General features: G+C 46.0%; 1 long non-coding RNA gene across 1 annotated transcript; it reads right to left on the reverse strand.

Moving 5' to 3' along the window:
* Positions 1 to 288: 288 nt before the first annotated feature.
* LOC142100893 (uncharacterized) lies at positions 289 to 4,526 on the reverse strand. The gene is made up of 3 exons (XR_012678930.1): positions 2,759 to 4,526; positions 2,129 to 2,213; positions 289 to 448 (listed from the first exon to the last, which is right to left on the reverse strand). It is a non-coding gene; the product is annotated as an uncharacterized LOC142100893 (long non-coding RNA).
* Between the last annotated feature and the right edge of the window lie 5,403 nt (positions 4,527 to 9,929).

A 9,929-nucleotide genomic window follows, 5' to 3' on the forward strand; every position in this document is an offset into this window, starting at 1 on the left:
GCTTTTCTTAGTACATTTTAACTTTAGTAGTCACAAGCAGTATTTTCAGCAATCAGAATATGTCATTTTCTTCTCAACTCCAGGACTAATAACCCTTCACCAAATAATGTAACAGGCAATGCCAAACCAAACCTTTTATAGATTGCCATTCTGTATGACTTTCATAATGCAGAATCCTTGTGAGTGTACATTAGTTAGTGACACAGACACTTCCTGTCAATTTGATCAAAATAACTGAAACACAGACTTTGGATTACAATATTATGTTTTATTTAAATCTTGGCCTCCACCACCCCTTAACAGCCGTCCAGTCACACTCCTTTTTATTATTATTATTTTTTTTTAAATAACTAGTTTAGAAACAGAAAATAGATGGTTAAGAAAATTCAAATCAAAAACAGAAACATAACATAATCTTCTTCTTTTCTTCTTAATGCTGTTTGAAGTGCTGTGAAATTACAAAAAAAAGAAACATTAAGGCTCTAACATTTTTTTACAATGTAAAATAAACAGCTTCCTAAGTAGGCAACATTGTACAACATCTTATTGTGATTGTTGTTGCTGTGGGTATATAATATCCAACCTGCTTTTCCAAACCTCTACTGACATGCATCACCTCTATAGCTAGTACCCACACCTTATTGTGAATATATGTTGAAAATGCACTGTGACACAGAAAGGTTAGGTCACATAGTAGAATTGGGTAGTAAATCAGGCAACATGCAAATGGTGATTGTAAAAAGTGTCACAGACCACAACCCCCCTGGAGGTGGGGGTAAGGTGTAAAGGTGTCTTTTACAAGCTGTGACCAGTTACAAGACATTGTCAATATTTTGGGAAAAAATAATTATTGATAAGCTGTCCATCTTTACACCAATTTCCCTTAGCCAGAATATACCACTTATCTGTAAGTTATACTCTGAATTTAATCCCTTTATTTTTAACTGTTTTGCTTGTTATGTATGTCATGTCATCTTAGTTGTATTCAGTAACCTGTAAGCATTGTATAATTTGTATATTACATTTAAAAATGTAATAGTTCATGAACTTATTGCTCTAAACAAATTAATTTCCTGTTTAGAAGAGAGAGATTGCTTGGCTGGGTTAACTCTTTAGAAACCAGCGTGTGAAGGGTTAACTGTTTAGCTACCAGAGCACCGAGTGTGTGCAATTGGATAATTAAGTCATAGGTTTGCTACGGGCCTTATAGGTAGCTGTGGCAGTTTGTGGAGAGGTGTGAAAGCGGGTGTCTGTGTTGTGAAAAGGACCAGTAAATCTGTACCCTTAGAGAAAGAGGTGAGTGTGAGATTTGGGCTGGAATCTTTTGCGTTCCCTTACAGTAGGCTTCCAAGTCACTAGTGCGCAGAGGGCGGTTTGTGTCAGATAAAGGGGATCAGGAGTGGTTTCTTGACAAAATAGAGGTGTTATATTGTATGACTGATGGGATATATGATTAGATATTAAAGCAAGTAGTAGCTAGAGGGGGCTTATCCCTGACAGCCAGCATAGAAATGCCACTTGCCATCTACACGATAAAGAAAATACCTTTAACCAGGTATGGGTCCCGTGGTTGTTCCACCAAAGTCAATGCTCACTAACACCCTCTTGACCATAATCTAAAACCTTATGCCCAAGACTCCTTTCATAACTTATATATCACATATAATGCCATGGGGCAAGCTGGGCTGGGGTGCAGGGGAACATGTGCCCCCCCCGGTCCCATAATGTGCTATTTTGAGCTGGGTCACTGGGCCATCTGCTTTTTTTACCTTTAAAATGTCCCTAATAGGCTGCCAAGTCAAGTCTTGCCCCCAGGGCTAAAATGTGCCAGTCCTCCCCTGATAATGCCGGTTATTATCAAAACACAGTAAGCTTTCCTACTATTGTACTCTGATTATTCTACGTAAATACAGCTAAAGCTAGGTACACACTATAGGTTGTTCTCCTGATTATCGTGCCAAATTCCACAATAAACGACTGTTAGGTCTGATATTGCATTATTGTGTACGCTCCCACAATCATGTTTTATTGCACCAAAGCACATAGTATCATTTAATTTTATTTTATAACCGGACTAAAAATCACATGGAACAATGTCGAGCAAATTCTGCAGTGTGTATGCACTCACCATCAGCAGTGTAGGCAGATCTTCTTAGAGTTTACAGAGTCACAATCTTTTCAGCAGATGGTTATCACAGATGAAGAGCACAGATCTGAAGATAAATATTGTAAAATTGTGTACGTGTGTACGCATGAATCGGCATGTTGATCAGGACTTTCGGTCGTTGGAAAAATCGTTGAAGATATCACATTAGGAGACATTTTCTGTAGTGTGTAGCTAGCTTACCTTGCAAGTTGAGATATCAGAAAGAGGACAACTCCTCAAACTCTCCCCCCAACACCCACTTTCCAAATTCTTAATTTGTTATAACTTAATTTACTCTATTTTGTCAACCTTCAAATCCTGCTCGATTGCAACCATTATGGCCATTTTTTCTGTTAATGCTTGTATCTGATAAATGTATAAAAAGGTATAAAAATAAAATATAAATACAGTAGGACATAAACATATATTTACAGAATGCAATACCAAACATAAATATATAAAGACACAAACATACATATATAGGAAAATATACAGTGTATATATCTATGTACAAACTCTGCACCCATTCCATACCTATTCAGTTCTATTTCAATCCTAAACTGTTAGTATAATGGATCTGGGGAAAGAGAAAACACCACACACAGATCTTACCTGATCAATATGCAGCCACTGGGACTTCCTCAAAGACGCTCCACATTGGGATGTATCAATTATCCTTTAAATCTTGTACCAATTGTCCTTGTAGGGATTCCTCACCATCTCGCCGTACTAGGGTCCTCCTATAAGTAAATGCTGATCAGCATCTCCCAACTGGAAACAAGCACAAAATACACAAGGACAAACAAATGGTAAAGACAAGGACAACTCACCTGGAACATCCTGTTTCTTTAACTGCTGTGTATTCATCTTCTAAGTGGCTGTGGAGGCAAACAGAACAAACTCTCCCCACTTGGTTGACTGGTCCTATTCTCCTGTTAGTGTGTCCCGCCCACTATAAACTAGTTACAATAAGACTCTAGCAACTGCATTGGGTCTATGTGTAACATGGTAGAAGACTTGGTGTAGTGCACTATCCCTGACCAGACCCTACTCGCTTTAATACACCATGAAGTGGATGGGGAAAACAGCAGCAGGCAGCAATAAACTGGCAATACATACAGAACAGTCCAACACTGTACAATTGGACTACAAGGTGCATGGCCCTTTTTCTTAGATGCCGCCAGATTGACGGGAATATTGTAGTAACAATGGGGTCTTAGCTGATGGGCACATATCTCCAAATGGGACTTAACAGTAGGAGGCACAATCTCTGGTGTCTAATGATGATAGGGTAGCAGGCTTACTGCCTAACTTGTCCCCACTAGTGCCTGTAAAATTTGGGCACGGGCACTAAGAATAAATTCTGTGTCCCCACCTTAATCTATGCCTAGTAAAATGCTGCACAGGGTTCAAAGCCTGAATAACTGTGTACAACAACAAAAAATTAATTAGGCCTAAGCACTCTATTAGCCACAGGCTTTGTGCCCAACTAACTGCTCCCCAGGCCTAGTGTCCGAAAATATCTCTACAGGCCTTGAGGCCAACAGTGGTGTCAGTGGGGAATGTAAAATAAATCTGGAAATCATACTTACCTGCTCCACGCAGAATACAGATCTTAACCCCATCACTTCCTCTTTTTCCAGTCCTTCCAGATGACGGCGCCTATTCTTTTGTTTAACGCTTCACCTGATTGAAGAGGCTCTGCTCTTTTCAGTCTGCGCCATCAGTCTGCTTCTTTTAACTGAAGATGGGTTCCACCTTCTAGCACTCTGGCGCCTTTCTGATACTTGCATTTTCACCTGGTCTACACAGACCATCACAGGGGTTTGGCTTAGTGACAGCAGTCGCAGAGGCGTCAAATTGAAATGACGGATGATGAGTCGCAATTTGCTCGCCATCCTGGCCATCGATAGGCTGACAGAGAATCTGTTCCGATTCCCTGTGACCGCTATGGGGGTACATTTCCCCCTCCTTTTTCTGTTGTGGTCCCCACAACTAACTTATCCTTCCCGACAGCTGGATCCAAGGTTCGCTTACTGGTATATCCGGAAATGTACCTGCCAGAATCTCTTTGGTAGTACTCTTCCGTACAGAACCCAATTCAGACAGTTGCCTTCACCACCAAGAGTAGGTACTCAGAGAGTCTCTTCTGTGGCATGTACCAGAACACCACAGCGGTTGTGCTCTCCAAAGTAACTTTTCTCTCTCAGGTACCTGTTAAGCAGATATTTGCTCAGTTGTTTATTCTTCTTGAGGAATCACCTCCTCCACAGGCATCAGCCATTCGTCCACTGTATCCGGTATCTTTCATCACCTGGTCTCTGCAGGGCCGGTGCTAGGGTCCACGGCGCCCTAGGCATTTTTAAAAAAGCGGTGCCCCCCCCGCAACAATCGCGCCCCCCCCCCCCCCCCCGCAAAAATCGCCGCCCTCCTCCCTCCTCTCCTTACCTTGTCTCACACCCGCCGCCTTTCTTCTCCGTCTCCTCCCCTCCACTCACTGACACTAGTAAGTGGAGAGGCGGAGACGGAGCAGAGAGGCGGCGGTGGTGACAAAATAGTCTCTTCCCCCCCCTCCCCGTGCATCTGAATGCTGTGCGGCGGCCGTGACAGGTATGGTCAGCGGTCGCCGCACAGTTTTAAAGTCTTTTAGTATTCTGTGGCGCCCTCCAGGCGCCCTCCAGAGCCCGGCGCCCTAGGCAAGTTCCTAACCTTGCCTGATGGGAGCGCCGGGCCTGGGTCTCTGCCTCCTGCAGACTTGGGTGTCCTTTTCGGTGCTAACATATAATGTTTTAAAACAATTAATAAACAAAAACAGCATTCTACTAACCCGAATACAACACAAAGACCACTCTACTGTAGAATACATACTAATAAATAGATTGGCTAATCAACTTTTCCAGCACAAAGTCACTATGAAGGTCACCCCTGCCCCCAAGAAGAGGTTCCACCCTCCCAATACCCTCTACCTCTTCTTGGGGGTAGGAATGGCTTTCAAAGATAAAAGAAATACGATAATAACTTTGAGGATGCCGCTGACTGATATTGGTGCTACTTGACAGGGAGGCATGGAGTCTAACGCACACCAGGTATTCACCAGGGACCCCCGCAAAGAGGTTTGGGCTTGGCTGCGTGAGGTGCGCAGGTCACGGTTCTCCCAGCTAGTTAACAGTGCAGTGGGAGATAGCAGGAATTGTCGTACGGTCCGGGTCAAGGACCAATCGATAGCACAGTACACGAGGATGATCCAAAAGGAAGGTCAGGAGCTGCCAGGGATAGGTAACCAGATAGTCAATGGAGCCAAATCACAGGACAAATAGAGTGGTCAGGAAGAAGCTAGGAGTCAGGAACCAAAGGACAAATAATGGAAACAGGGAACAGGAGAAGGCACACTGAAGAGGTGAAACCAATACTCTGGCACAGGTGTGTGGGAGGAGGTGCCTTAAGTACCGTAGCCAAGCCCCTAATAGGAGGAGGACGCCGACGCAGTCAGGAACACCTGACTGCTGGCAAACATGGAGAAAGATGCGTCCCTTTGCTTAGCAACGGTATGCGAGCCCTACTGCGCATGTGCGCCAGGCGCACCGAAAGTACGTCCCGTTGCTAGGCAACAGGACGGGAGATGAGTAAGGAGACATGCACTCTGTGGAAATCCCTCTCTCCCATCTCACATTTCTTTAGACAAGCTTAACAAATTTGATAGTGACAACAGTCGCTGAGGCGTCAAATTAAATTGGTGGACGATGAGCCGTAATTTGCTCGCCATCCTGGCCATCATAGGCTGACAGCGAATCTGTTCAGATTCGCTGTGAATACTCTGGGTGTACTCCATTACATTTCCCCGTACTTTTTCTGTTGTTGTTCCCAAAACTAACTTATCCTTCCTGACAGCTGGGTCCAAGGTTCGCTTACTGGTATATCCAGAAATGTACCTGCCAGAATCTCTTTGGTAGTACTCTTCCGTACAGAACCCAAATCTGACAGTTGCCTTCCCCACCAAGAGTAGGTACTCAGAGAGTCTCTTCTGTGGCATGTACCAGAACACCACACCAGCTGTGCTCTCCAAAGTAACTTTTCTCTCTCAGGTACCTCTTCAGCAGATATTTGCTCAGTTGTACCTTCTTCTTCAGGAATCATCTACTCCACAGGCATCAGCCATTCGTCCACGGTATCCGGTATCTCTCATCCCCTGGTTTCTGCCTCCTGCACCCAGTCATGTCTGTCCTCTCTTTTGTCTCAGCAATGCTCTCTGCAGACAGGCAGTCAGCTCCTCCATTGATATCACCATGGCAGCGGAAACTGAAGCAGCGTCCCATTGCCTAGCAACGGGAATGAGGCCAGGGCGCATGCGCCCGCTATCCGGAAGTCCGCGGCAGCCGACGGGGGGATCAGACGTCCGTTCCCCGTCTGACAGGGAATCAGCGGGAACGGCGTCTGACAGGTGTGTGCAGATCCCAAACTGCTTCCAGCTCTACTCGTTATACAGTTTCCAAACTGTGTGCAGATTGTTCTTACTACAGCTTCCACGCTGCTCTCTTGTTCAACTCAGCGGCGGTTCCCACATCGCTACAACACTATCATTCCGCTGATCGTGTCACAGCTTCAATGCTGCTCCTGGCTCCACTCAGCAGCGGTCCTCTGACCGTTCCAACGCTGATACCCTGCTGATCGTGTTACAGCTTCCATGCTGCTTCCCTGCTCAACTCAGCGGCGGTTCCCATACCGCTACAACGCTTCATCTCCCAGCTGATTCCGGATCTACACAACTGGGTATGCGTTACTAACTATTGACTATTATCTATTCTACTCGCATACCAGTTGCATCCACTGTTGTTTATTGCGCAGGGTACAGGTACCCATGTAGACTGTGTTTCCGCATTGCTCCAGTTAGGACTAGCTGTCACTCAAGCTCGTTACCTACTCACGCTACTACCTGGCGTCATTGTGCATAAACTGCTGTGATCAGCTTCTCCCCACTGCAAGGCACCAGCTATATATACAGACTATTCATTGTGCCTTCCAAGACATTGCTCTACTCGCGCTGTTCCCATACAGCCACAGTTTGCCTTTCAACTTCACTCTCCTGCACCTGGACAAGTCCTCACTCCCTTCACAGCAGTGGTACAACTTGCTGCACGCAGACCACTGACTTCCCTGCTACATACCTGCACCTGGACAAGTCCTCCTATCACAGCGGTGGTACAACTTGCTACTCGCAGACCACTGACTTTCCTATTACCTACCTACATCTGGACCCGTTTCCTCACCATAGCGGTGGCACAACTTGCTGCACGCAGACCACCGACTACCCTGCTACCTACCTGCACCCATCCTATTCTTCCCATCAGAGCAGTGGTACAACTCGCTGTACGCAGACCACTGACACCTCCTCTACCTATCATCACCGATCCACGTTCACTCCTCGTGTCTACATTATCTCCAGTTTCCAGTTTACAACTCCAAGTCGTTGATTGCCTCAGACTATCTCTACTCTCCTGCTGTTGTGTCGCTCCAATCATTCACCTGCCTGCTTTGAGGTGCGTGCCATATCCACGCCTCTCCAGCAGAGTACCATCTGGTGAAACTCGGGTAGCAACTCCTAGTGCCCATGACAGTAAGATCAGACAATGACAGACCCAGGATTGGAACCAACAACTAAGGAGATGCTGCAGCATTTGATTACTCGGGTAGAACAACAGGATGCCCGGCAGCAACATCTGTTTCAGTGTTTCCAAACGCTGGCCACCCGAGCAGTCTCTCCACAAAATGTTTCAGTGACTGTTGAACCTCCAGCATCATCTTCTACCCCAGTGCCATCCCAGGTGTCTACAGCTTCCACGCTACACCTGCCTACTCCCTCAAAATATGATGGAGATCCAAAAACTTGTAGAGGTTTCCTTAATCAATGCTCTCTCCATTTCACACTTCAACCTCATCATTTTCCCACTCATAGTGCCAAAGTGGCCTACCTCATTTCTCTGTTTTCCGGACAGGCTCTGGCGTGGGCTTACCCCTGTGGGAGAGAAATGACCCCTTATTGGAGGATAGTGCACTGTTCATCTCCACTTTTCGAAAAAACTTCGACGAACCTGGCCGCGTTGTTTCAGCGGCTTCTAGCATCCTCCGACTTCGCCAAGGATCAGGCTCTGTGGCCCAGTACGTTATTCAGTTTCGAATACTTGCCTCTGAACTGCAGTGGAACACCGAGGCCCTTATAGCTGCCTTCTGGCAGGGTCTAGCAGAAAAGATCAAGGACGCTCTGACCACACAAGAGTTACCATCATCCTTGGACGACCTAATTTCCCTATGTCATAGGGTAGATATGAGATTCCGTGAGAGAGAGTCTGAAAGAACCAGCACCTCTAAAGGGTCCTCTACTCCATCACCTCCAATTCGTCAGCCTCCGCCTCCAGTGGAACCCATGAAGGTAGGTCGCTCAAAATTAACATCTCAAGAGAGGGATCGACGAATTAAAAATAGACTCTGCATCTATTGTGCTGACCCGTCTCACAGCTTGAACTCATGCCCCAAGAAGTCGGGAAATGCCAGGCCCTAACCTGTTCTGGAGAGGTAAGGTTAGGGGCCCTGGATTCCTCTCTATCTTCTATGGATGTCAAATTGTGTGCCTTTGATGTGACCATTCTGTTTTCCTCCAAATCCTTTAGTTCCCAAGCACTCCTGGACTCCGGTGCTGCTGGCAACTTTATCTCCAGTGCTCTAGTCAACCAGTGGTCCTCACCAGTGGTTCCCTTAAAAACCGCCATAGCTGTCACCGCTATAGACGGTTCTCACATTGTCAATGGACTTATCACTCACTGTACGTCTCCGTTGATCCTCCAAGTCGGAGTGCTACACCAAGAGAAAATCTCTTTTCTGATTCTTTCGGTTACTACCAGTCCCATCGTCCTTGGCCTTCCATGGCTTCAGCTTCACTCACCACAAATTGATTGGAATACTCCCCAAGTCACATCCTGGGGTCCGGATTGTCATCACAGATGTCTAACCCGAGTGGTTCCACTTAAGATCAACAAATCTTCCCTAACACCTGGCCCTCCAGGCCTTCCTCCACAGTACGCCCCGTTCACTGACGTGTTCGATAAGGCTCGGTCTGAACATCTGCCACCTCATCGGGCATGGGATTGTCCCATAGACCTGCTACCTGGCAAAAACCCTCCTAGGGGACGTGTATATCCTCTCTCTTTGCCAGAGACTCAGGCTATGTCTGAATACATCAAGGACAATCTACATCGCGGATTCATCCATCCTTCCAGCTCTCCCGCTGGAGCGGGGTTCTTTTTTGTTAAAAAGAAAGATGGTACATTAAGACCTTGCATTGACTATCGGGGGCTCAATGCCATTACCGTTAAAAACCGATACCCGATTCCACTTATCACCGAACTCTTTGACCGTATCAAGGGTGCCCGGATATTCACCAAACTTGATCTCCGTGGCGCTTACAATCTAACCTGGATCAAGGCAGGTGATGAATGGAAGACAGCGTTTAATACCAGGGATGGACATTACGAATATCTGGTGATGCCTTTTGGACTGTGTAATGCCCCTGCTATCTTTCAAGGATTCATGAACGAGATCTTCCGGGACCTGTTATACGTATGCGTTGTAGTCTATCTGGACGACATTTTAATCTTCTCTCAAGATCTGTCCTCCCACCATCAACTTGTGGCAGAGGTTCTCTTCAGGCTACGGAAGAACCTATTATTCTGCAAATTAGAGAAATGCTCCTTTGACTTATCCCAAATTCCATTCTTGGGATAAATCGTATCCG

The sequence above is a fragment of the Mixophyes fleayi genome, chromosome 9 (assembly GCF_038048845.1).
Source record: "Mixophyes fleayi isolate aMixFle1 chromosome 9, aMixFle1.hap1, whole genome shotgun sequence".
Lineage (NCBI taxonomy): Eukaryota > Metazoa > Chordata > Amphibia > Anura > Limnodynastidae > Mixophyes > Mixophyes fleayi.